This window comes from Cotesia typhae, unplaced genomic scaffold (assembly GCF_013202065.1).
Source record: "Cotesia typhae breed Kobodo isofemale line unplaced genomic scaffold, CoteBio_Ctyphae contig_5, whole genome shotgun sequence".
Classification (NCBI taxonomy): Eukaryota; Metazoa; Arthropoda; class Insecta; order Hymenoptera; family Braconidae; genus Cotesia; species Cotesia typhae.
The window spans coordinates 11,650,560-11,675,215 of record NW_027423757.1 but is presented as its reverse complement, the minus strand read 5'-3'; the positions used below and the strand labels follow the sequence as shown (position 1 = coordinate 11,675,215).

Here is a 24,656-nt window from a genome sequence, read left to right as displayed (position 1 = left end):
ACGAATATTTTTTTGATAATTTAATGAAAAAAAAAATTTTTTTAGAAATATTTTTTCTTTTTAAAAAATTAAAGCTCTCTTTAAATGATTAAAAATAAAAAAAATTTTATTAAAATATAAAAATTTCGACAAAATAAAAGAAAAATTTTAAATTATAAAAAATCTAAAAATTTCTCTTCAAACTTTTTTATCAAAGTTAATTTCTATTTTTTTTTTAATTGATAAAAAGTCCCTCAATACCAATAAAATACATTTCTCTTTGATTTTATTTACTTCTCTTATTATTCGGTTAGTTAAGACGGTCCAAGTTATAGTCGAAGTCCGTCCAGGTGAATAGAAGTTTCGATGTCGATAAAAGAAAGGACGAGGATCGCAAGTAAGCAGAAGTTCGCGTGCAGAGAAAAGGACTTGGGCAGAATGTATCCTATCCAGCATCCAGCAACTCGAACTCTTTTATCTTTCAACTTTTATCTTTGGGTTTACTTCTTTTTGTCTTTGTCTGTGACTACTGTGAGGGACAAGTTTTATGTTTCATAAAACTTGTCCGTTCTATCATTTTTAAAATATTAAAAATTTATCTGCACTCATGTTTCCGTAAAATTCCTCCTCTGAGTTAAAGCCAAAACATAAAGCTAAATGATTTATTAACCACCCTTAGGTTTCATTTTTTTATTTTAATTTATTGTGTGTGTTTCATTGCTGCAAAAAGTCTAGTCAACAAAAATTGCAAGAGAGAGAGGGATAAAAGATAGTGAGGATGGATGAAGAAAGGGGGAAAAAGAGTAGTTCCAGTGACACCAATTTGGTGACAGCATCTGGTAATATAGAGGGTCAGATAGTAAACGGAGAGAGTGAGAAGTTACGGTATAGTGGGTCACTTGGGCAAGTTATGTACGTGAAAGATGAGCAGAAGAAGAGGTTAAACAGAAAAGAGAGAAAGGAGAGGAGTAAAGAGGAAAAAGCTTGCGAAAACTTACCGAATGGGTCGCTCGGCCAAGGGAGTAGAGTCCCGGCTCCCAGGATCCACATTCTCATTCTCATACTATACTCATATATATATTCTGATATAATGTACTATTACAGTTATATTTTTTACATACATTACTTCTAAGTTCCCACACTCCCGAACTCAATGAATTATAGTAATTTAACTATTTCATGTTCTAGCGAATGTTAACTTTATTTTTATTAGCTTCTTTATCCACTTCATTATTTTTCAACATATGCGCGGCGAAAGATACTTTTCTTACTTTTACTGTTGAAAGGAAATTTCAAATTTTTATGACTATAAAATTTTATTTTTTAGAGAAGAAATAGTTTTTTTTTTAGTATCATATCTTCTTGTGAAAAAATATAAATTTGATATACACGAAAGCATAAAAAATATAAATCTATACTGAAAAAAAAAATTAATTTAAGTCAATTAAAAAATTTTTTAACTAAGGAAATAATTTTGAAAAGTTTATTTGTCTTGAATCAAGACGAAAAATTCTTTATTTATTAATTTATTGCCTTCATTTAAGCCCAACAGCCCAAAGGGACAACAGGGTTAAAGTACAAAGTTTAAAATTATGGCAGAGTGAGAAAACTGAGAAGTAAAAATATAATTCTATAAAAACAAAAATTTTTATATTTAAGTAAGTACTATAAATTAACAAAGTAGCTTAATAACAAAAGAAAAAAAAAAGAAAAAAGAGATGAATTAAAACTATTAAATTTCTTTTGTTATTAGCCAGGACCTAAATATTTTAAAAAAAATTTTTTGAACTCTTTATTTAATTATAATTATTATTTAATATAATATAGGCTTTAAAAATCGATAAATTTATTTTTAACAATTTAATTTATTTTGCATTTTCTAAAAAATTTTTTTATTATTTAATTTAATTTCTTATTATTAAAATATTATATTATTTAAAAATTTCAATAATAATCAATTTCCTTGGCTCTAGAACAAAAAAAAATCAAACTATCTAGAATTGAGATAGCAATAAAACGCTCTTCAACCCTCACTTATACAATCCACCGAAAATATCTTTTTATTATTCAATCTGAAGCGCGAATAAAATAACAAACTATTGAAAAAAAAAAAAAGAAAAAAAAAATCTAAATTCCGGAGCGAAATTTTTCTCTTCGGTTATTTCTTCTGCATATTTATGACAAATTTAACCGATAACTAGAGAAGAGAATATTTAATTTCAAGAAGCAATTTGACAGATTGAGTAGCTCGTGAAAAATAATTTCGAAGGTCAAACATAATACTTTATAATGAAATAATTAAAAATAATAATTGAAGTAGACTGTAAAATTAATTATTCATTACCTTCCATTGCGAAACATTGTAAAGAAGAAATAGGCATATATATAATATATGTGTGTGATATTTAGCAGCATAACGTGACTATAAAAAAGATTTTTCAACTAGTTTTATTATTCATGAATATTTAAATCGCGTCGTCCGCAATGTAGCCAAATTACATTACAGGTGTTACAGCAAATCCCCGAGTAGAAGTTAAAAAAACTACCAGCGGACTACTAACAACTTTTATAGAGTGTAAATTCAACAAACAGGAGGAAAATAATCGGCTGGATGATGAAAATGGATCACGTAAAAATGAAAATTTAAGTGAAGAGTGAAGTCTATTATTTTATAAAGCAAGTCAATCTTGTTATTTATAAAATAAAATGTTCATGGTGTTTTCCATCGGCTTCATTAATAAAAAAAAATAAAAAAAATAAAAATGTGATAGAGGCGAGTAAAAAATAGTTATTTTATTCATGCAGAGCTTTGAAATTGTTAAGGTGTATATTTATTTATGTATACCGAGAGTCTTGAGTAAACTCTCGGCGGAGCTTACAGCATTGGCTTCTCTCTTTTTCTCTCTTCTCTTCTCTTCTCTTTTCTTCTTTGGCATTATGTGCTATGAACTCCGGACTAAACGTGTACAGCGAAAACAAGATTTCCTTCACTCCTCGCGTTTCAGTTTTCGTTTCATGTTCCAGGATGAGGAAGTGGCTTTTAAACAACAAAAGATTTAAGTTCGTTTCCTTTATGTTTTAATAATTACCCGTTTAATTATTCATTTTCAAAATTTAATATTTTATCTGAAGTTTGCTTCATGAGCTACGAAGAAATTATTTTGTTTTTTTACTTTAAATATTTAGTCTTACTAATGAAGTTTTGTTTATTAGATTTTTTTTTGAGCTTATAGCTTTTGGAATGAATTTTATTTATTAATTGCAGGGCGGAATTTTTATTTAAAATTTTATTTCTATTTTAAAATAATTAGAAAACAAAATTTCCAATAAAATATCAAATAATTTCTTCTTAACTTAAATAAATTTTTTAATTGAATAAAAGAATTAATTTTGTACAAAAAAAAGTTATAAAAAATTCCTGATATATTTTTTTTAATAAAAAATGGAAAAAATTACGGAAAAAAAATATTTAGGCTTATCAAAAATTAAAAAAAAATCTAAAACAGTAAAAATTGATTTTTTCTTTAGAATATAAAATTTTTAAATTAGTTAAAATATCAAATTTTGTTTAAAAAAAATTTCTTTATATTTATTAAAGTGTCTAAAATAAATTACGTTATAAAAAAAAATATGAAAGCTTACTAAAAATTCTACCTAAAGAAGAAATAATAAAAAAAAATTTTTTCTTGAAAATTTAATTTGTTATTTCAAAAAAAAAAACTAAATTTTGTCTAGTAAAAAAAATTAATGAATACATTTTCAAGTAAAAATAATGTTCACAATCAGTCGATTCAGCAGGAGCTGAATAAAAATTCCCGAAGTTCATGAGAGTTAAAAACCTCTAGCGTAGATTGAAATTATTATTTCAGTAATTTTTTCCCGTAAAATTGAAAACGGATTGGTCAATCATGATTTTTAATTTACTGTTGAATGGAATTTTCAATTTGCCTGTCGGGTGTGCCAATAGCAATCATAATGTATTGAAGCAGAGCATACAACATCCAACATACTTGGCAGAGAGCAAGGGATGCTTGAGAGCAAGAAAGCAAGAGAGAGACAACGTGTGATACAACACAGACAATGTATGAACAATGGGAAGATATAGATTGTAATAGTGAACGGCGAATGACACGGCCGCGGTGGCGGATTCGCTGACAAAGCGTGTAACACGTTGTCACATTGGGTGTTTCCATAACTGGCCCACTTCCCCCACACTATACTACAACACTGGAGTAACTGGCATGGTGCTGTAGCTGGAGAAAGCGGGCATTAACCGACATAATGGGAGCTGGATCGTGAACCTGGAGCTCGCGGGCTAGTCGGTATATGCTGGAGATGATCTGAGAAGGGGCTGGGAGGGTTGAGGGTTGAGGATGTATTATGTGCACCCTTGTCCCCCCACCCGATGGCCCGCTCTCCACTCGAGTGTCCACACACGCCTGATCGAGGTTATATGCGAAGTGTAATCGAGCCGTATCCTAATTACATTTCTCGTTAATTGCCAAACAATTATTACAATGAGATTGGCATTGGGGCGCCCGAATACGAGGTATATCGTCTACGAGTACACTGCTGAGGGAATACTACCCAATAGACATTCTTGTATAAACAGTAATAAACGTTGATTAACTCACTGCTGATGTACCCAAACTTGAATGATTTTTTTTTTTTTTAATTTATCTGCACAGTAATAACAAGATTACACTGGATACCATCCGAGATTATACTGAGTATAATCCAGATATCCCCCAGTATAATCTGGATTTTTTTACCTACTATCTGGAATTTTTTTTCACCAAAGATATCACTGAGTATAATCTGGGATGATATTCAGTGTCATCTTGTTCTTTCCGTGTGGAACAATTTTATTTAATTTTTTGGATTCTATTTTTGAATTTTTAATAGCAAAATATAGAGTTTATTTTTAATGGAAATGTTTTTATTTTTTAGAGCTATAAAAATTTATTAAATCATTGGATTTAACCAAACGATAACGACCAGTGCTTTAGCGTCAATTCTCTTATCTATGAGACAATGGTATTTACTTATCTTCTACGTATTTTATTTAATTAATATTATTGTTGTTTAAAAATCAATAAATTTACCTTTTTAATTAATACATTGAAAAAAAAAAAAAATAAAAATTATTATTATGACATAACTTAAGTGAACACAATATTTTTTTATTAATTTTTCTAACAACAAAATCCTAAATCCTAAAGTTAACTTTTCAAGTTTAAGTTTCCAACATTAAAACTTAAAAAAAACTCTAAAGATTATTGCCAGTCTGGTATCTTTAGCAAGACTAAACATTTTCCGTAACTCCCCCATCAGAGAACAGTCGCCGGCCCCTTACTCCCCAATACAAGGGCAATTTTGACAATTCCCAAGCCCATTTCCACAATTATTGCAGTTACTGCAACAATTTTTCTCCGCAATAGATCAAAAATAGTTTTCCCATTCGTTATAAAAGCTCGCCCATTATAAAGTAATCATTCCTATAAATTTTCCCCGGAGTATATATTATTATCGCACAAACATTTGAACTAGCAGTAACAGTAACAGTCAGTACATTAGCCCACAAGGATAATATTTACAAAGTTGTGCTCGGCAAATAAAGCAAAATATAAATCCGAACAAACAAAATGCTGAATATAAATGTTAATCGCTGCCGGGAATTAATCCCGGACAATTGTAAGCTAAATGGCCTGACTGTGATTAAAGTAGTTTCATAAATATAAATTACCAGTGTCTATCATCGGGCGATTAAATATGATTTTCCGTATTTGAATGCGAAGAAACAATAAACTTTTCGTGTTATCAATCTCCGGTCCTTGTTCCTCTGACACGTTAATCCAGCTCGGTATTTGAATTTAATTGCATCTGGAAATCTAGATGTTGGATGTTGATGACGAGGCAGGTGTAGGATGTAGAGTGCAGAGTCGAGTTTAGGTGAGCTTGTGAGGATGTGTGGATTTAGATCCACGTAAGCATCAACGGTTGTACACGGCGACATCTGCAATATACCGAGTCAGTGAAATTCGCGGCACTGACACATATGTTTGCATATCACGTCTGTTATGACGTATAAGAGTCTATTTAACTTGTATAACTTTATATAAAATACACTGCACTTTTTTTTTTTTTTTTTTTTTTTTTTTTATAGCAAACGGTCTTGTTCATTTCGAGCTTCATCTCCATTTCATTTTATTTATGTGTATTTTTTTTTCAGGTTCTGATTGCCGGTTTTTCTACGAAAGCACCACAACAGGTAAATTAATTTTAGAATTATTTTTTTTTTTAGATTGCAAAAAATTTATTAATATACATTATTAAAACAATAAGAAAAATTTTGTGTCATTGCAAAGGTCTTGACTTAAATTTGTACCTTTTCAGGGTTTTATATCAGTCTCACCGATAGTTAATTTATTGTGATAAGTATTTAGGCTGCATTCGAAAATTCTCTAAATAAATAATTAAGAAATGACCTTGTATCTTGTGAAATATTGAAATTTTTAAAGATATAAGCTCATCCCGACATTACACTCATTGAGACCTTTCATTTAAGTACCCACATCAATTTTTTATATATTTATATATATTATATATATATATATATATATATATATATATATATATATATATATATATATATATATATATATATATATGTATATATGAAAAAATATGAAAATGCATGTGGGTATTCAAATGAAAGCTCTTGATGAGTATAACATCGGAATGAGCTTATATCTTAAAAAATATCAATATTTAAGAAACACTGCAATATTATAAAAGTCATTATTTAATAAAAATTTTATTTATTTATATTTTACAAGTCACGGTATCACACAATTATAAAAAAACAATTTTGGTCAATATGAGTCAATTTTTTTGGCTTAAAAAAAAACTTTTTAATTTTTAAATAAAATGTAATTTTAATCTGAAATTAATTAAAAAAAATTTTTATATCTCTTAATAAATGGACTGGACACAAAAACACTCTCTGTACATATTTTATGATAATAATAATAATTAAAAAATTGTTAAAAACAAATTTTTCCCAAAAGTTGTTGAAGTAAAAAAATTTATTGGCTATAAACTATAAAATAAAATAAAAATAACAAAGCTCTGGTTTATGAAGTTATGAAGTTATAAAGTTATGAAGTTTTACTATTTTAGTGTATGCAGATTAAACACTGACGTTTATAGAATATACATATATTTTATTTAATACCGCCGTTATGGACACGCTGGCATACGTCGTGAATCATGACATTATATGAGTCTTTGTATAAATTTCACTACTAAGTTTTCGTGATAAAGTCGAAGACAGGCCAACGTCGGCGGAATTGTCTAGTGAGTTCTTACTGTCACGCCTCGGTTGGTAAGCTCGGTACATTAGTGCTTCCCAATCGATTCAGGCCGCTCTTATAAATAAATAATTATTGTTACAGTCGTTGTAATCGTCTTTTCTCTGCCAGACGATTGTTTCTATTAAATTTATTAAATTAGTGCAAACAATTTTGATTAAAAAAATTTAATTGATATATTTTTTTAACAAATAAATTATAGCAAAAAAAAATTATTAAAAAATTGGACTTGTAGGAATTTTAATAAATTAAAAATGCAATTTTTTTTAAATAATTTTTTACAGCAAATTTTTTTGTTAAAGAAAATAAAAAAAAATTGTCAAATGACAGATAACTTTAATGTCATAAAATATTTATAAAAAAAAAAAAAAAAAAAAAAAAGTGTTGTGTTGGCACTATCTAACGAATCGTTCAGTATTGTAATTGACGAACGCGCGTATTGCTTAAAACTAAACTTTAAACACCTATTACCATGAGCCAATAGTACCCTGAATACATAAATATGTATATCAGTGGTCAGTAAATGTTTCCTCGCGATACCCAATCGTGCTAATCACTTTACCCGGCTTCGGCGTTACAACCCAGTATTTCGAAATAGCCCTTTTTAATCAGAGATTCAAATCAACCAAGCAATGATTGATTATCGATCACTTGCATAAAAATTTTAATCAAAACGGAAAATTAGCTTCAATTACCAATTTTTACCAAAGATTATTAGAATTGAAAGCAAAAATTTGAAAAATTGAAATTTTTAAACTTGTATTCTTATCGAAAAGAGCTGAACTAAATTTTTTTAAACATAAAATAGACTTTCTTTAGTTCAAAGCAAGTTTCAGAGCTTATTTTGCAATATTTTGGAGAAAAAAAATTTGAACATGAAAAACAAAAATGTTTTTAAATACATTCTACTTAATTTCAATTTTTAAGATTTTTTTTTCTCAAAAAAAAAAAAATTAAAGAAAAGAATTTAAGGCAAAAAAGCAAGTTTTGATGCATATTTATTTTTTTATCATAATTTTTTTTTAATGCCTAAGGTAAAAGACCCAATTAATGACTTTGGCCTAGATGTTTGACACGTACAATTTTATTCTAATTAAAAAAAATAAATTGGTCTCGAAAATTATCTTAAAATTTATAATTTAAAAATTGATTTTTTTTTAAATAAAATAAAATGTGAAGTGTTATTGATTGGGTCTTTTAAATTATTTATTTTATTGTAATTTTGAAAAATTTATCTACTAAATATTTTTTTTAAATTATCAAAAAAAAAATATTTCTTTGAAATTATCAAAAAAAAATATTTTTTTATATTAAAATTTCTTTTTTTGAATCAATTAAATTTTTTAATGATAGAAGTTTATAAAAATACACTAAAAAATTTTTTTGTTAAGTTTTTTTGGATTTTTACTGCAATATAATATTTTGAAAAAGCTGAAAAATTAATCAGGAAATAACGATGTGAAGAGTTAGTAACCAAAAAATGGAGTAAAGGGCTTTGAAGGTACTGAATACTGGACAAATGAATATAAACAAAATAAAGGGCATTACGTATGTATATGTATATGTATATGTATCGAGTTTCCGTTTATTGGAATGACAGTTTCCACGAGATCGAGTGTAGTATCTCCCGGAGGAGCAACATACACTCGATTCTGGATTGAATACAGATGCCATTCAGCACAATATATATATATATATATATGGTATAAGAAAGACTCGCGTCCGGGGATTGCGACAGTAGTGAGGATTCGAGTAGAAGCAATTTGCCGCAGAGCCTGCCGTGGTGATCCACATTCTTTTATTTTTCCTCCCTCTTGCTCTCCCTCAACTTTATCGCGTTCTTATTCGCGTTCTCGAGTGCTCTCTGGTCACCTTGGAATCTCAAGACGTCGGTTACGAGGTCACGACCTTACACTACTTAAATTTTATGTATATACCCCCGGCCTGTTGTAGTCTTCTTCTCTTTTCTTCTTTCCTCCTTTCGTATAGAGGCGAACTAGAGTTCTGGAGTCTCGTTCAGTACATAGAGGGAGGCTTCGTTAGATCCAACTGTTCAGCACAATATTCGCGCCAGCACTACAACGACCTCAACTTCCATCGATTCTCGAACACAATAAATGTTAATAATAAATAAAATCAAATAAAACAAATAATGAAGAAAAAGAAGAAATAAATTGTTGGATTTTTTTTTTTTTTTTTTTTTTTTGAGAAATGGATCGATATACTAATTTTTTATCTAGATTTTGAGGATAAATATAATGGGGTAAAATAAAGAAGAAATAAAATAAAGATACTTTTTGGTGAATTTGATAGATATTTAAATTTTTTATAGAAATTTTAATAATAGACAAAATTAAGACGTGAGAAAATAAAAAAATTAACAGAAGAAAATTTTGATAATTTTCTGAAAATTGTTTTGATACTTAAATTTTTGATAAAAATATTGATAATAAATATAATTAAATAAATTAAAGAAAAAAAGGAAAAAAAATTAAGAGAAGAAATAAATTGAAGTTACTTTTTGGTGAATTTATTCGAGATTCAAATTTTTGATAAAAATTTTAATAACAGATAGAATAAAGAAGATAAAAAATAAAAAAATGTAAAGAAGAAAATTTTGATATGTTTTTGCAAATTTGATCGATTTTTTAATCTTAGATCAGAATGTTAATATTAAATAAAATAATGAAAAAATAAAAAAAAAAAGAAGATAATTTTGTTAGTTTTCTGCAGATTTTATTGATAGTGAAATCTTCAGTCCAAATTTTAACAAAAAATAAAATTAAATAATTTAAAGAAGAAATGTAACAAGAAAATTTAAGTATTTTATTGCAAATTGGATTATACTAGTCTCTTGAATCCAAAGTTAACAAGAAATAAAAAAAAAAAATAAGACAAAGAAAAAATGAAAAGAAGAAAATTTAGTTATTTTTTTAGAATTGGATCGATATCCGAATCTCGGATCCAAAGTGGTTTAGGTTGGGGGCAAATGTGTGATATAAATCCGTGTAAATTTGTAGGAGGTTGCAATCTCACGTGTATTTCACTCACAACAATGGATACAATGAAAATCCGAAGGCTATTGAGTTTAATTACGACTATAAATTAAATATATTATTGTGTTAGTATATAATATAATAATATAATAATATAATAATATAATCGCTGGTATATAATCTATTGTTAACTATATCACGGAAAATTCGTATGTAAACTCTATTAAAACGAACCGATTAACGACTAACGTTAAATGATCCCTTGTAAGACCTATAAAGTGAGGTATTATTTATTTCCTTTTTTTTTTCTGACTGAATATTTGATTATTAATCTTGCTCGATTTAGGAATTTTGTTTTATTTAGATATTTATTATATTTATTATATTTATGTATAAAGGTGTAAATAGAAGAAACATGAATTTTAATACCGAAATGTCGCGTTAAAGTTATAAGCTTTAAAAATAAAGAGGTGAAAATCGGCGCGAGATGAAGTGACCCGAATTTGTTTTTCTTCTAGCACGCCAGAATAGAGGTGACATCACAGTATGAAATTATCGGTCAAACGAAATTGAGGACGGCGTTGCCTATCCGTTTTATTTTAGATATTTTTTATACTGTATTAGATTCTGTTATTTTATTTTAAATAAATTTGAATTTTTTCATGCAATAATTAGGTGAAATTTTTTTAAAAGACTTTTTTTTTTATTCAATTTAGAAAATTTAACTTTTAAAAAAAATGAGGACACCTTAAATAAAAAATATATTTATTAGTCAAAAACTAATTTTATTCAATATAATATTTAATTAATGCTTTTTTAACAAAAATAATAACTAAAAAAATTTTTTTTTTAAATGTATACTTAAAAAATAATTAAGTAATAAATTTTTCAATTTTAGAAAAAATGAAAACTATTAATTAAAAAAAATTGATGATTAAATTAATTTTAATTCAAATAAAAAATGCTAAATTCTCAAATTAATTATTTTGTAACCTTGTTAATAATTTTTTGGCTCAAATAAAATTTTTTTCTAAATTAAATTTATTTAAATAATTAAATTTTATTTTTTTACCAAAAAAATTTCTTAATTATTGCATCAAAAAAAAAAAAAATTAAAATAAAAAAAACTTGGCTTAAGGTTTAATTTTTTCAATCAAGTTAATTTTTCCATCAATTAAAATTTTAATTAAATTAAAATTTCTTTTTAAAAAAAAAAAAAATAATTTTTGTTTTATGGAAGCTTGCAATTTTTAAATCTTCAGAAAAAAAAGACATTAAAAAAAAATGACATTTAAAAAAAAAAAAAAAGACATTAAAAATAAACTCTTAAAAATTTGTAAAAACTATTTCAAGCAAAGTTTTGTTTATCAAAAGGATCATTCACTTATCAATAACTGAAGTCCCTGCCAAAATCCAGCGTAAAACCAATTGCGAATAATCGTTCGATTTACTGGGCTCTGTATGATACTTTATGCAGATCCATGATGCATACACCACATATATTCACCCATATAGACACAGCCCTCGGAAAATGGAATAGAGAAGAAGAGAGAAGAGGAAAGGACGAGCATACATCATTTGATTTTGGGAAATATAGACACATGACATGACACAAATACAACAACTCAATCAATCTCCATTTAGCTAAATCTATTTCGCCGATAATACATACAGTTCATTTGGACTTTAAAATCCCCCACACACACACACACACACACACAAATGTTAACAATAAAGTGGATAATGGAGAAAACAGAGACTTGAAGCGATCCAAGTGGTCAGATAATTGCAGTTGAGTTCAATCGCTTGCATGATCTATCGAAACAGAAGAGAGTTCAGCCACAGAAAGATAAAAGGGTGCTTTTTTGTTCCTCGCTTAGTTTGTGGAAAGAACTAGATATAGAGGAGATTAAAGGAACTTGCTCTCAAATGGATCTACATCAGTATTTCGAGAACTTTAAGGACGTGAATGTGGTACGCTAGCGTCAAATGAGTACTAACTTTTTTATAAAATTTATTGGGGTCTTTAGAAAAATTTTAAAGTATATAAAATAATTTTTTAAAATCATTAATTAAATTTATCAAAATTAAAAAATCCAAATTTATATCTGCTAATTCCTACGCATGAGCGTCCTTTTTAAGGGTGTATTATTAGTGCAAAGGCTCGAATTTTGCCAGCTTTTTAAAGCCCTGTACAAAAAAAAAAACAAAAAATATTTTTACTATAAATTTTTTTATTAATTTTTTTAGTGATATTTTATTATTACATATAAAAATTGACAGAACTAAAAAATTAAAATTGACAAAGTTATGAGCTGTTAAAGTGGATGATCTGAAAAATAAAAATCAGACGGATTCTTAATTATAATAAATGCTGCTATCGTATAAACCTTAAAAAAGTTAAAAAAAAATTTTTGTTTTCGCATTTAAAAAAATTGTTAAAAAATTTTTTTCGCATTTAAAAAAATTTTTTTAACAATTCTAAATTTTTTAAAAATACTAAATGAGAATTTATAGTTTTGGGCAAGATCTATACGATAAAAGGATGTAAAAAGAACATCCTCACCAAATTTGAAGTAAATCGATCCATTAGCCCTCGAAATATCATTACCTAGCACGAAAAAAGGTTCTTAAGGAAGACTAGCTAGCTATTATCGAATTCCAGCCCGAGGTCATTAGCCTGGACTTGCACAATCCTGATGTTCATTGGTTGTTTTTTGCCCTTAAATTTTTTTCTTCTTCTAAGGCTCACAAAAAAGGGAGTCAATCTGCTTGGCTTCTTTTTGGAGGATTTTTTGTCTGCTCACGTGGAAAAAACCGAGGGCCTGTCATTCTGTCTGAGGCAGCAGACACCTGAGATGCTGAGCGATGAGAATAAATTCATGCTCGGTTTTGGGGTGGCAAAAAATATGATTAGCAGATCGAGTTATGAAAAATTTATCACCGGAATGTGATGCCTTACCGTGACTCTGTAATGAGAATAAGAGCTGGATTGTGTTTGTGTTGGGGATGCATCAGGCGAACTTTACTTCCGAAGAAAAATCTCTTGGGTAAAACGTTGACGTGCAAACATCGTATATTGTGTGCTCGCTCTGAGGATCTCTTATTCTTATACTTGTACTATACACTTACTTTCTTTCCCAAGTACACTTTATCCAAAATGGAATTCTCACTGATAAAAGAAAGGGGATATGTGCTAGATATATATATTTCATATGTATATAGATATGAGTTTGGAGGAGTGAAATGTGAGAACCGAAATCCCAACGATCGATCGCATATACAAGACTTATACTTTTTTATATCACCTATGACAAAATACTCTCGCGTTGAAAGGACGTTTGTATGAACTGAGAAATATCTATTTTTATTTATTATATTTTATTTTACCGCAGCGCTGGTTTATACTTTAATTTATTGCATTTGGATTTTAAATTCTTTGTCCTTAAAAGTGTTCAAAATAGTCGAAAAAAATTTTTTTTATCAAAATTATCTTGAAATTTTGTCAGAGGGAGCCAAAAATAATGACAATATCAAAATTTGACACCTTAAAATTGATTTTTAAAGGTCACAAATCTAAATTTTTTATTTTCTATTCAAATAAAATAAAAAAGAATATTTTTTTAAACTTTGAAATTTTTTATCTTGTCTTACAAGCAAGTTATAGGCTAGACGTAAATATTTTGTGTAGGAAATTAAACGCTCTATAAAAAAAGTCTCTTATGATTTTTTGATAAATTTAGTATTTGCAAAGTTATTTAAGGTTAAAGTTGGACATACCCTAAATTGTGAGATTTTCTTTATTTTTGACAAAATTATTGCAAAATAATTTTTTTTTCTATTTATTTTCAAATATGGCTATATATGACTAGATAAAAAATTTTTTGTCCAAAAAACAATTAAAAAAAAAAAAAAAATAACAAATTAAAAATTTATTTTGTAAAAAAATTCAATCTTTAACTTTTTGACATGCAAAAAAAATTTTATAATTCTTCTTGACAAAAAATTCTTGAGTCAATTACGTAGTAAAAGAAAAAAATGCGATTACTATTCATACTTGGTGAATTATTGAGTTTAATTTTGAAGTTGGAGGTCTATGGAGTAAATGTGTACGCTTTTCTTTATTTCCCGTTTGAGCGACATTCTCTTTGCTCACTCGTTTATCGTTTAATAAAACGCAAATTAGTTTGATGCCTACTAGGATTCGCGTTTGCTAAAAATTACCCGCAGAGCTAGAGAAAGCCAGAACATAACATACCGCATTAATTCCGCGGCTCTATGAGGTTATTCTTTTGTTCACTTATTTCTCCACTGGCAACGATAAATTTACTTTTAAAAGATTTATTAAGTTGTCTCTTTGGCAATTTATTAAAAAAAAATTCTCCAGCCAATTTAAGTGAAACGACTGGCCTCTTCTTTGTTCTCAACTGCGAAGTACTAACTTCTAAGTCTTACTCGAGAGTTTTTGATCTTGTAAACGATTTACAAAATAAAACAGAAGACTTGAAATTTCTCCAGACAATAATTTTATGTAATATGTACACAAAACATTGTTACTTTTCAATATGATGCTAAAGTAAACAAACTCGGGCAAGTTTGCTCTGAGCTCTGACGAGACTGACAAAAGTTTCTCTATATTTGGATGACATTGTTCGCAAACTCGATGCTTTTATGAAAATTCCATGTAAATTCTTTCTCTTACTCTTCTTGCTGGCTAAAAAGTAGACAAATCCTCTTACTTTGTAAGAGTTGCAAAAATCCGAAGCTCTGCTAACACAAACACGCGTCAGCTCACACACGGTTGCCTTAAAAAAAAAAAAAATACAAAAAAATTTTTTTATCGCTCATTATTTAATTTAATTGTCGCACTCGTAAAAATTTACGCTGAGGAAATAAAAGAACATTTCAAACGAAATGTCAATTTGTTTTATATCTTAAGAAAATCACTAAAAAAATACTCTTTACTTTGTTTAAAATCTTCGCAATCATAAAACTTATATTACATATTAATTTTTTTTGCAAAAAAGCTATTATTGTCTATCTAAATTCTCTAAACTGTAATTTCAATTTTTTACATTAATTTTTGGATCTAAGAATTTTTTTTAAAGAATAAAAATAAAAAAATAAATTAGGTAAATATTTACAAATGGGGTCTTTTATCTTTTATCTTTTTTTTTTATGTTTTTGATACTTATTTTTTTTTTTTAAGTAAATAAAAAAAACGAAAGTTAAACATCACAATTTTCCAAAAAGATTTATAAATTTTTTTTAAACTTGTAAAATTTGTTGATCAATTTTTTTCTTCTTAAATTGTTTATTTCTTTAGTATTTTACAAAAAAAAAAAAATATATCAATAAAATCAAATCGAAATTTCGTTCAAAAAAATTGAAAATTAAAATAGTTGACCCCACTAGTAAATATTTACCATAAATTTTATTTATAAGAAGAAATTTTGAACGAAAATTATTATAAAAAAATTTAATTGATTTTCTGCTTTAAAAATTGTGCTCAGTTTTAATATATTTTATTTTATTTTCTCACCCCTAAATAAAAGATCCTCATCTTCGAACAATAAACTAAAGATACTAAAAAATAACCAAAATAATTTGTTTTTCCTCGCCATCTCCGTCCAATCTCCTTCTCTTCCCCCAGATCTCTCGTTACCCGACGATATCTCGTATTTACGAACAGAAAGCTCGTTATTTCCCGATAGGACGCGGAGATATTCGAAAAAAGCGTCAGATACAAACTGTTAACCCTTTTTGGCATCAGAAATTGTTTTCACACTCCCGTGTAGCCAAAATAAACACATATTTCCAAAAAATACAAAATATGATCTTGCATTATCTAACTTTCAGTTAAAACCCAAAGAGCCCTTAACGAGGTCTCATTTTTTCGTACAAGGTAATCTTTCAGCAAAGTACACTCCGTCCATTATCTCCAGGAAGAAAAGGAAGAATGCGCATGACGAGCCCTTAGTCGCGTGATTAATTTCCCCGACGAAAGAAGAAAGAATAAAGGACAGGATGACATTCTTAAAATTGCAATAAAAAGTTCAGATTAAATAAAATCAATCGGGATTTTATTTTTCCTTATTTTCGCGGCGATATGATTGAAAAGGCGGTTCCTTTTGATAGCCATTATCGGGAATTTCCTCTTTTCATAACCTAAAGTATATAATATAAACCTGAACTGTGTTTACACCTTAAGCCGTATCTGGTAAACAGATTACTATTGAATATTGATGTATCGGATAGAAATAAAAAGAGAGAGAATATTCTTGAGGGATATTATGATCAGAGGCATCCGGTTGTTATCGTCGCAAGGAAGTCATACCCGGTAATGTGGTTTGCCCGATAACGTCGTCACCATCTTCTCGGATAGTGGCGATTGCAAGTGAGAGGCGGGTTGGTTATATCTTCTATATATATCTTCTATATACATATATAGATAGAATGGATGGAATATCTATCGAAAGATGTAGAGCGCAGATCACTCGGTTCTCCTTAACGAGCGTGAAGCCAATCGAGAGAACAAACTTAGCACAAGTGCGTCATCAGCCCGAGGAATATGATGACGATGGCTGCTCGGGAGGTGTCACACTACGGAAGTTTATCTTGCTGATGCTCAATCCTTCAGTCTAGATAGAATATAGAAGGGGATATTCATATATATGTATAGATAAATGTGTTTCTAGACTTCACCACAAATTTGCGGAGAAATATCGAAGAGCTCATTGCTTGTGACGAATTTTCGATAACATTTCCATGCTCGTGTGTTGCTTCGGCTATCGTTTTAATTAACAAGGATCCTCAATCCTCCTATCGGTGTAATTATTGTTATAATTACTGTTCTGCGATCAGTATTTAAATGTTTGGAGTTTAAAGAGGTGGAGAGAAAATTTTGATGGTTTAATGAGGGCGGTGGAAATTGGTAAGCACTGCATTCCAAAATGCTCTATCTCTAGATTCTCAATTAAGAAATTACTTTGCATCGTGTGAACTATTTACATTTTTAAAGATATAAGCTCATCCCGATGTTACACTCATCGAGACCTTTCATTTAAGTACCCACATCAATTTTTCATATATTTATATATATGTATATATGAAAAATATATAAAAATGCATGTGGATACTCAAATGAAAGCTCTTGATGAGTGTAACATCAGGATGAGCTTATATCTTAAAAAAATGTCAATAATTAAGAGAGTAAAGTGTAATACAACAAAAATCAAGTAAAAAATTAATTTATTACCTCATTAAAATGAATTTTTTATTAAAAAAGAATTTTTTCAACTATTAAATTACATTTTCAATTAATATTTTCATTGAAAAATTAAATTAATTCTCCCTTAAAAATTAGACACCCTAAAACTGATACTTTTTGACAAAAATTAAAAAATTGAATCATTATTTTCAATTTTAATGATTTTTCGATTCATCAAAAGCTAAACCACAAATTTAATGTATAAGTAGAGGTCTAAACCCTTCACAATAAAAAATCATTGATTTATCGTTAATATCTGCCCATTTCTTCTCAACAAAAAAATGATATTACAGCAATATTATAATTCAGGCTAATTAGCAGAATGTATAATCCAAAGTTGCGGGTAGAAATAGTAAAATTCGTGGAGAGAACGCGTGTAATATAGTCGTACTTGTAATTTATGAATTCAGGGAGGAAAATAGCCTGAAATAAACGAAACAAAACGCAGTTAATGTTGTGCAAATATCTATGCAGCGGTTGCGGTATTTGTGGTTCTTCTGCTGTTCCATTTTTCCTTTAACAATCTGAATTACAACACCCATTCAGCTACTTAACTCTATTTTATCCCCCATCCCACTCCTCCAGAGTTTGCTTTACAGCAAGCGATAATTGGAATTCCTCTAAACATATAAAGTAATCCAAATAAACCACATTTCAGCATTGATTTCTACTCAGATAAAACAATATGCATTGTTATTGTTGTGTATCTCCTGTGACTTATGGCCCTCGCGTGGTAGTACCAAACTTCTCACTCGTACGTACAAGTTACACTTTGTTTAGCCTTGATTGTCGATGATTAATCTTCTCCGGCATGACTGTGCTCTGCTTTCGGTTATTTTTCACCACCCGGCATTCGTAATTCGCTTTTTGCTCTTGATTAATCATCTTCTTGCGAAAATCGATTCTTTAAATAAAAGCTTATTCATTGAGCTTATTTTTTTTTTTTTTTTTTTTTTTTTTTTTTTTCGTTAAAGCTTGCTTGCTTTGTTGAGATTATTGCCTCTTTGCTTCCTTCCCCGATCGCAGGCCGGAATCTTTTTCATTATGCAAACTACTTGCGGTGTAAGTCTACTGTAAGATCTACGGATCAAGGAGGAATCAATTTCAGGGGATGGAAACTTCAGCATTTAAACAGATTTAATAATTAGGGAATTTATTAGCTGTTAAAAAATTTATTTATTTAAGTACGAATTTTAATTAATATTTATTGGGAATAAATTAAATTTTTTAATAATTAACAAATATTTAAAAACTTGCAATAAATATCGTTCAATTTATTATTGATAAATTGCGTTACAAATGCCGAAAGCGCGTGTAAAAAAATTTTTTTTTCTTTTTTTTTTTTTTTAAGGCTAATAATTAATTATGATTAAAAAAAAATGATAACCATTATTTTTATTTTTATTAAACTTTTTATTTGTAATTTTTAAATATCTTGATTATTAAACTTAAAATTTTAGTTTCAAATTTTTGTTGATAATATTTTTGAAAAAATTTTCCACTAAATTTAAAATTCAAATTTTGGCTAAAAAATGAGAGGTAGAGAAAAATTAATAAGCACACTTTTGGTAGAAAATTAAATTTCTTAAGAAAAGTCTTTAATGATTTTTTTGTATCTTCAAAATTTAACTCAGTAAATTAATTTAAAATTTTTGAACATATTTTTGATGACAAATTTTTAAAAAACTTTCTCTTAACTTTCAAATTCAAAATTCTCCAAAAAAATCAGAGACAAAAAATTGATAGAATTATTTTTTATAGAGAATTAAATTTCCTACAAAAAAATGTATTTTACAATTTAATATTTAGCTCAAAATTTTGAACTATAATATTTTAAATTTCCTATAAAAAATACGTCTTATTATTTTAAAGTCTTATAAAATGTCAATTACTTACTATAAAAATAAATTTTATTACCTACGCTTGGAATAATTACAATTATTTCCTTCATAAAACTTTAAGTTAATTTTTAATCATCATAATTATCATTATCACTATCATTACCTCCCACAGTCCCTTGAAAATTCTTAACTTAAATGCAAATTAAAATGGTAATTAAAGTTAGCAAATTTTGCAAAAGCAAAGCTCGATTGAAAGTAAAAAATTTTCCCCCTTCAACCTCTGGCTCTTGATTTTTCCCTGGATGATATAGCTTCATTCCGATACGAACCTCAGGCTATTGTTCAGTGAAACGCGTGTGTCTATTATCGTCATCGTAACGTGTTTTGCTCCAGTGGGCTGCAAGAAGCTCTTCGATCCTTGCCGTCACGATCGAGAAAGGTAAAAACTATCAGTTTTGATGAAGATCGTGACGAATAGAGCAGAGTCGAGTGGAATAGTGGAATAGTGGAATAGTGGAATAGGGTGCAGTTGAGTAGTATTTCACCGAGCCAAGCCGAGATTCCATTCGGTTCGACGAGATATCTTCGAGCTACGCCTGATTTAATTCACAATATATTTATCGCACTTACTTTCAGTCTGCTATTTTAAGCCCGCTTCAGACCAAACAAAGATAACGAGAAGAAATGAAGAATAAAGGAAAAGAAAATCTTGATTTAAAGCTACAAATATTTTTACGGATTTATTAATTTTTAATTTTATAGAAATAAAAAATTTATTTATTTAATTTTAATGCCAAGGCAATCGTCGAATGGCAAATGACACAAAAAATAACAAGTCAAAATTAAAAAACATTTAAAAAAAAAAATTTTTTTCAAATTTTGTCATCAAAAATATGTCTAAAAATTTGAAATTAATATACTGAGTTAAATTTTGAAGATACAAAAAAAAAGATAAGAGACCTTTTTTGTAGTAAATTAAATTTTATATCGAAAATATTCGAATGAATTTTTTTACGTCTTATTTTTTAGAAGAAATTTAAATATCAAAGCTTAAAGATAAAAAAAAAAGTAAAAGACATATTAAAAAAAATTTTTTAATTCCAAAAGTTTTTCCATTATCGACACAAGGGGATATCGTGACCGATTTATTTTCTGGGTATCTGTCCGTCGAAATGCGAAATAAATGGATGTATGCAGAGTAAGTCTTTGCAAGGGACATACATGACAAATGTTTGTCGGGATAACGTGTGTACAAAGAAAACTCTCGGGATCAGATTAATCTTCTGTTAAGTTCAAGTGACTGAAACATGAAAAAGCACCTTCGACCTGCAGTCGGGTTTCGTCCGGAGATAGTGGAAAGCCCCTACACGCGAAGGGCAAAAATCCGAACGATTATCAGGGAGCAGGAGCTTGAAGTACGTAAAAGTAAGTTTGAAATATAAAAACTGAATATGAACATTTTTTAGGGATATAAATAAAAAAATAATGTAATAGTTGTTATTTCTTTTAAGCATTATCGACCTAACGCGTTTCAACGTAGCAAGGATATCCCAGCGTCAATATTTCGTAGTTTCAAAACGCATGCGTCACTTTGACGTTCGGATTGCAAAAATTGAGATTGGAAAAGTAAAAGCAGCTATGTCCTATATGCACCGTGTGCTTCAGATTTTATTTATTAACTGGCAGCTTTCGAGTCGAGAGACATTTCGCAGCACATTGTCGGAGTCATATCGGCAGAATACGAATATTCGATACAGATATAAGATCTACTACCTACCTAGAAGGTAATGGATAAATGAAATATTGGAAAATAATAATGTTTAATACCTGTGGAGTTGTTTTCATAAAATTCTAAAATAAAATATATATATATATATATTTTTTTTTTCAAATGTTTATTAAACTATTTCTAATATCATTTTACAAGCTTGAAAGCTTTTAAAGAGTAGACGATATATTTACGATATTAGTTTTTTTTTTTGTGTTTTCAATATTTAACTCTGAATTTTGATTTAAAATTTTTGAACTATAATATTTTTGAATAAATTTTATAATTAAAATTTTTGGCTTGCTTTTTTAGAAAAAGAAAGAAAATCTTAAGGAAGATTTAAAATTTCTTGAATGAAATTAATATTTCTTGAACGAAGTTAAATTTTTTTAAGCCAAAAAAATTTCTTCTTGCTCTAAAATAATTTCGATCTTCCTTAAAATTTTTTTGGTTGAAGAAATCTTTTTTTCTGTCAATTTTTTATGATTTCATCCAAATCATAAAAAATTGGCGTTATCTGCAGTGCTTTAAATTTAAATTTAAGTTCAAATTTAAGTCTGACATTCAATATTCAAATTATAAACTCTTGTTCATTTTTACTCACCTCACCCTTATCGATTCTAATTAATTGATTTAATTATTCAAACTTTAAATCGTTTGGATTATTTGTAACCCTAAAATTATTACTAAAAAATATTTTTATCCACTTTTCTTACAGATCTAAATATTACAAACATTTTTAGGTAAGTTGGAGTGAAAAAAAATTTTTTAATCCGCCCTTTTGGCTCTGCAGAAAATGATTTTTCACAAACTCAGAATTTCCCGTTAAACTTTTTCCAAAAATATTATTCCTCCAAAAACTCGCCCGACTATTATTGCCACCAAGTAAAATAAAACGCCTGGAGTTAAACCCAGAAATTTCTTTGACGAAAGTCACCTCAGTATGACATAATTGTTTAAAGATCCACCCGAAGATATAGAAAGATTAAATTAGCGAAGCCCAGAGCAAGGGGTCGATAGACTTTATTGGCGCGTGCAAGTTAAGCAACAGTAGCACGCCCGATGCACACGATTGTGCCACGGCTAACTATATATGCAGTGTTTGCAAAATACGAGCGCAGAGCGTCCATAGTTAGCTGAAGTATATACCTACTCCCCCATAGTATAGGAGAATACACCCTGCACCGTCGAATGAAGGAATAAGCCAGCCCTCGCGTGATACAACAACTACTATAATGTCGAGTTTAAGTTCCGCTGTTCTGTGTTCTATGTTCTGCGTTCTACGTTCTAACCCGAACGTTCTGTTCTGGCAAGTTACGAAAATTTAGCCCACGCCATTCTGCGATTGGATCGACACTCAAACAGTTAAAATTCTTTGTATTTAAATTCTTCCTCGATTTTTTCAGAATTATTCGCCCAAAATTGCCATTGTAGGCAAAACAAAGAACAATTGTAAGGAGTATTATGCACGTAGCGCCCCTCGCGTCGAGACTAGACACTAGAATTAACACCCGTAGAAGAAACGGGTCAAAAATCCAGAGTAGAGCTTCTGTTTGCAACAGCTTGTCTCTGAAGCTCGTCAAATATTTTTTATCAACATTTAGTCGTTTTCTTTGGCTTTGTCTAGGGTATACACACTATCCCGAAGGTTCGCGTGTCAGAACACTCTGCTTTTCCGTGTCTTGTAGGAGTAGAATGGCGAGCGGTCTGTATATGTGACGGAGGGTTTATATACTGTACCGAGTCTATGTTCTATATAAATACGGGAGACCAGAGACTGGAGGAACCGAAGAAGGAAGAACCATCCTGACGGCCTGACGGGTTTTCTCTTCACGATTGGCCGCTCCCTTTGTCCCAGTAATGACTTCAGTACTCGACCTCCCTCAGTGAACTCTATCGCTTTCTCCTTCCACTGATCTTTTATACCTAAATCTTTTCTTCTTTCCTTTCTTCGGGAAATTAATGAGTTTTTATTTCGATTATCGAAAGTAGCATGCTTTACTTTGACAATAAATTTAACTCGGGTGGGAGGTAAGAGGAAAATTAACTCGTGCTCGGAGATGGGTTAATTAGAAATTCGAGAGAAGAGTTGGGCTTTTAGGAAAGAATGCTGGTGGGGGATTTTGAAAAGAAGGATTTTTTTTTGGGTGGTATTATGGAATATTTATTGAAAAATTTTTTAGAAATTAACTTGGAACATTATTATTGTCAAATAATATTTTGTATTGACAAAAAAAATTGTTTAATCTATATTATTAAGAAAATAAGAAAAATTTTGTGGCCAGTGTATTTATATCTATATCTTGTGACTATTGTAACTATTGACATTTTTAGAGATATAAGCTCATCCTGATGTTACACTCATCGAGACCTTTCATTTGAGTACCCACATCAATTTTTCATATATTTATATATATTATATATATGTATGTATCAAAAATATATAAAAATGCATGTGTGTACTCAAATGAAAGCTCTTGATGAGTATAACCTCGGGATGATCTTATATCTTTAAAATCGTCAATATTTAAGAAAGTACAGTGCAATTTAACAAAAAGTCAATATTTAATAAAGCAAAATTTTATTTATTTATAGTTCACATAATGACTGCAAAGTTGCTAGTTTAAATGTATGGATCTATAGAAATTACAAAAATTATTTTATAGTTAAAAAAAAAATTGGTAAATTTACAGGCCTGATTTTTTTTTTTAATGTTAATTTAATAATTTTTCAATATAATAAATTAAAATTTTTTGCAATGGTAAATTGACATTTTTATAATTTAAAAATTAAATTCATAAAAATTTTTCCCATCATTTTGACGCAGCTTACTTTCCGTGTCTAGGACATGAATTAATTAGAAATTAATTAAAAAAAAATAGTGTTGTAATTAAAAAAAAAAAAAAAGGAACTATTTTTTTTGGTATAACTGACAAAGTTAATTAAAATTCAACTCAATTGACTATTAAATTTAAATTTTCTCTGACATGGAAAAAAGTGTATAATATCTATATTAAAAGTTGATAAATATTGACAGGATTTAAATACGGTCTTAATGAGAAGAACAAGAATTTTTTTATTTGGAGTCAGAGAGTTTTGTTTGGGTTTATTTTAATTTGTGCGTCTTATTTATCAAGTATAAAGAAGATAAAAAACTGGGAAACGACTTAAAAGTTGCTCTGAGCAATGCTAATGGGCAAGTTACTTTTTTCCTGTGGCTAAAGCTGTCAGAGGTAGATATATAAATATAAATATAAATAATATATACATATATACGTGTATAAAAAACATTTTACTCACTGTAAGGAAAATTCACTGGAGGTTTTTTTAATTAGTCCTCGAGCTGAGTAACTGGAAGAGACACTCGCAAGAGTGGAATGCTCTGTAGAATGAATTTATTTGCTAAGAGAAGAGAGAACATCATAGACT

The 24,656-nt window shown here is 28.7% G+C and overlaps 1 protein-coding gene across 8 annotated transcripts in view; it reads left to right on the top strand.

The window, feature by feature from the left end:
- Positions 1-24,656, top strand: part of Nachra3 (nicotinic acetylcholine receptor alpha3 subunit) — a 78,723-nt gene that overhangs the window by 4,397 nt on the left and 49,670 nt on the right. For 4 of the 8 annotated variants that reach the window (XM_074248737.1, XM_074248742.1, XM_074248741.1 and 1 more), the window contains exon 1: positions 6,010-6,250. The gene's annotated coding sequence lies outside the window, so the exon portion shown is untranslated. Of the gene's footprint in view, positions 1-6,007; positions 6,251-24,656 lie in introns of those variants that run through there. The other 4 variants (XM_074248738.1, XM_074248744.1, XR_012479885.1 and 1 more) reach the window with 4 other exon arrangements.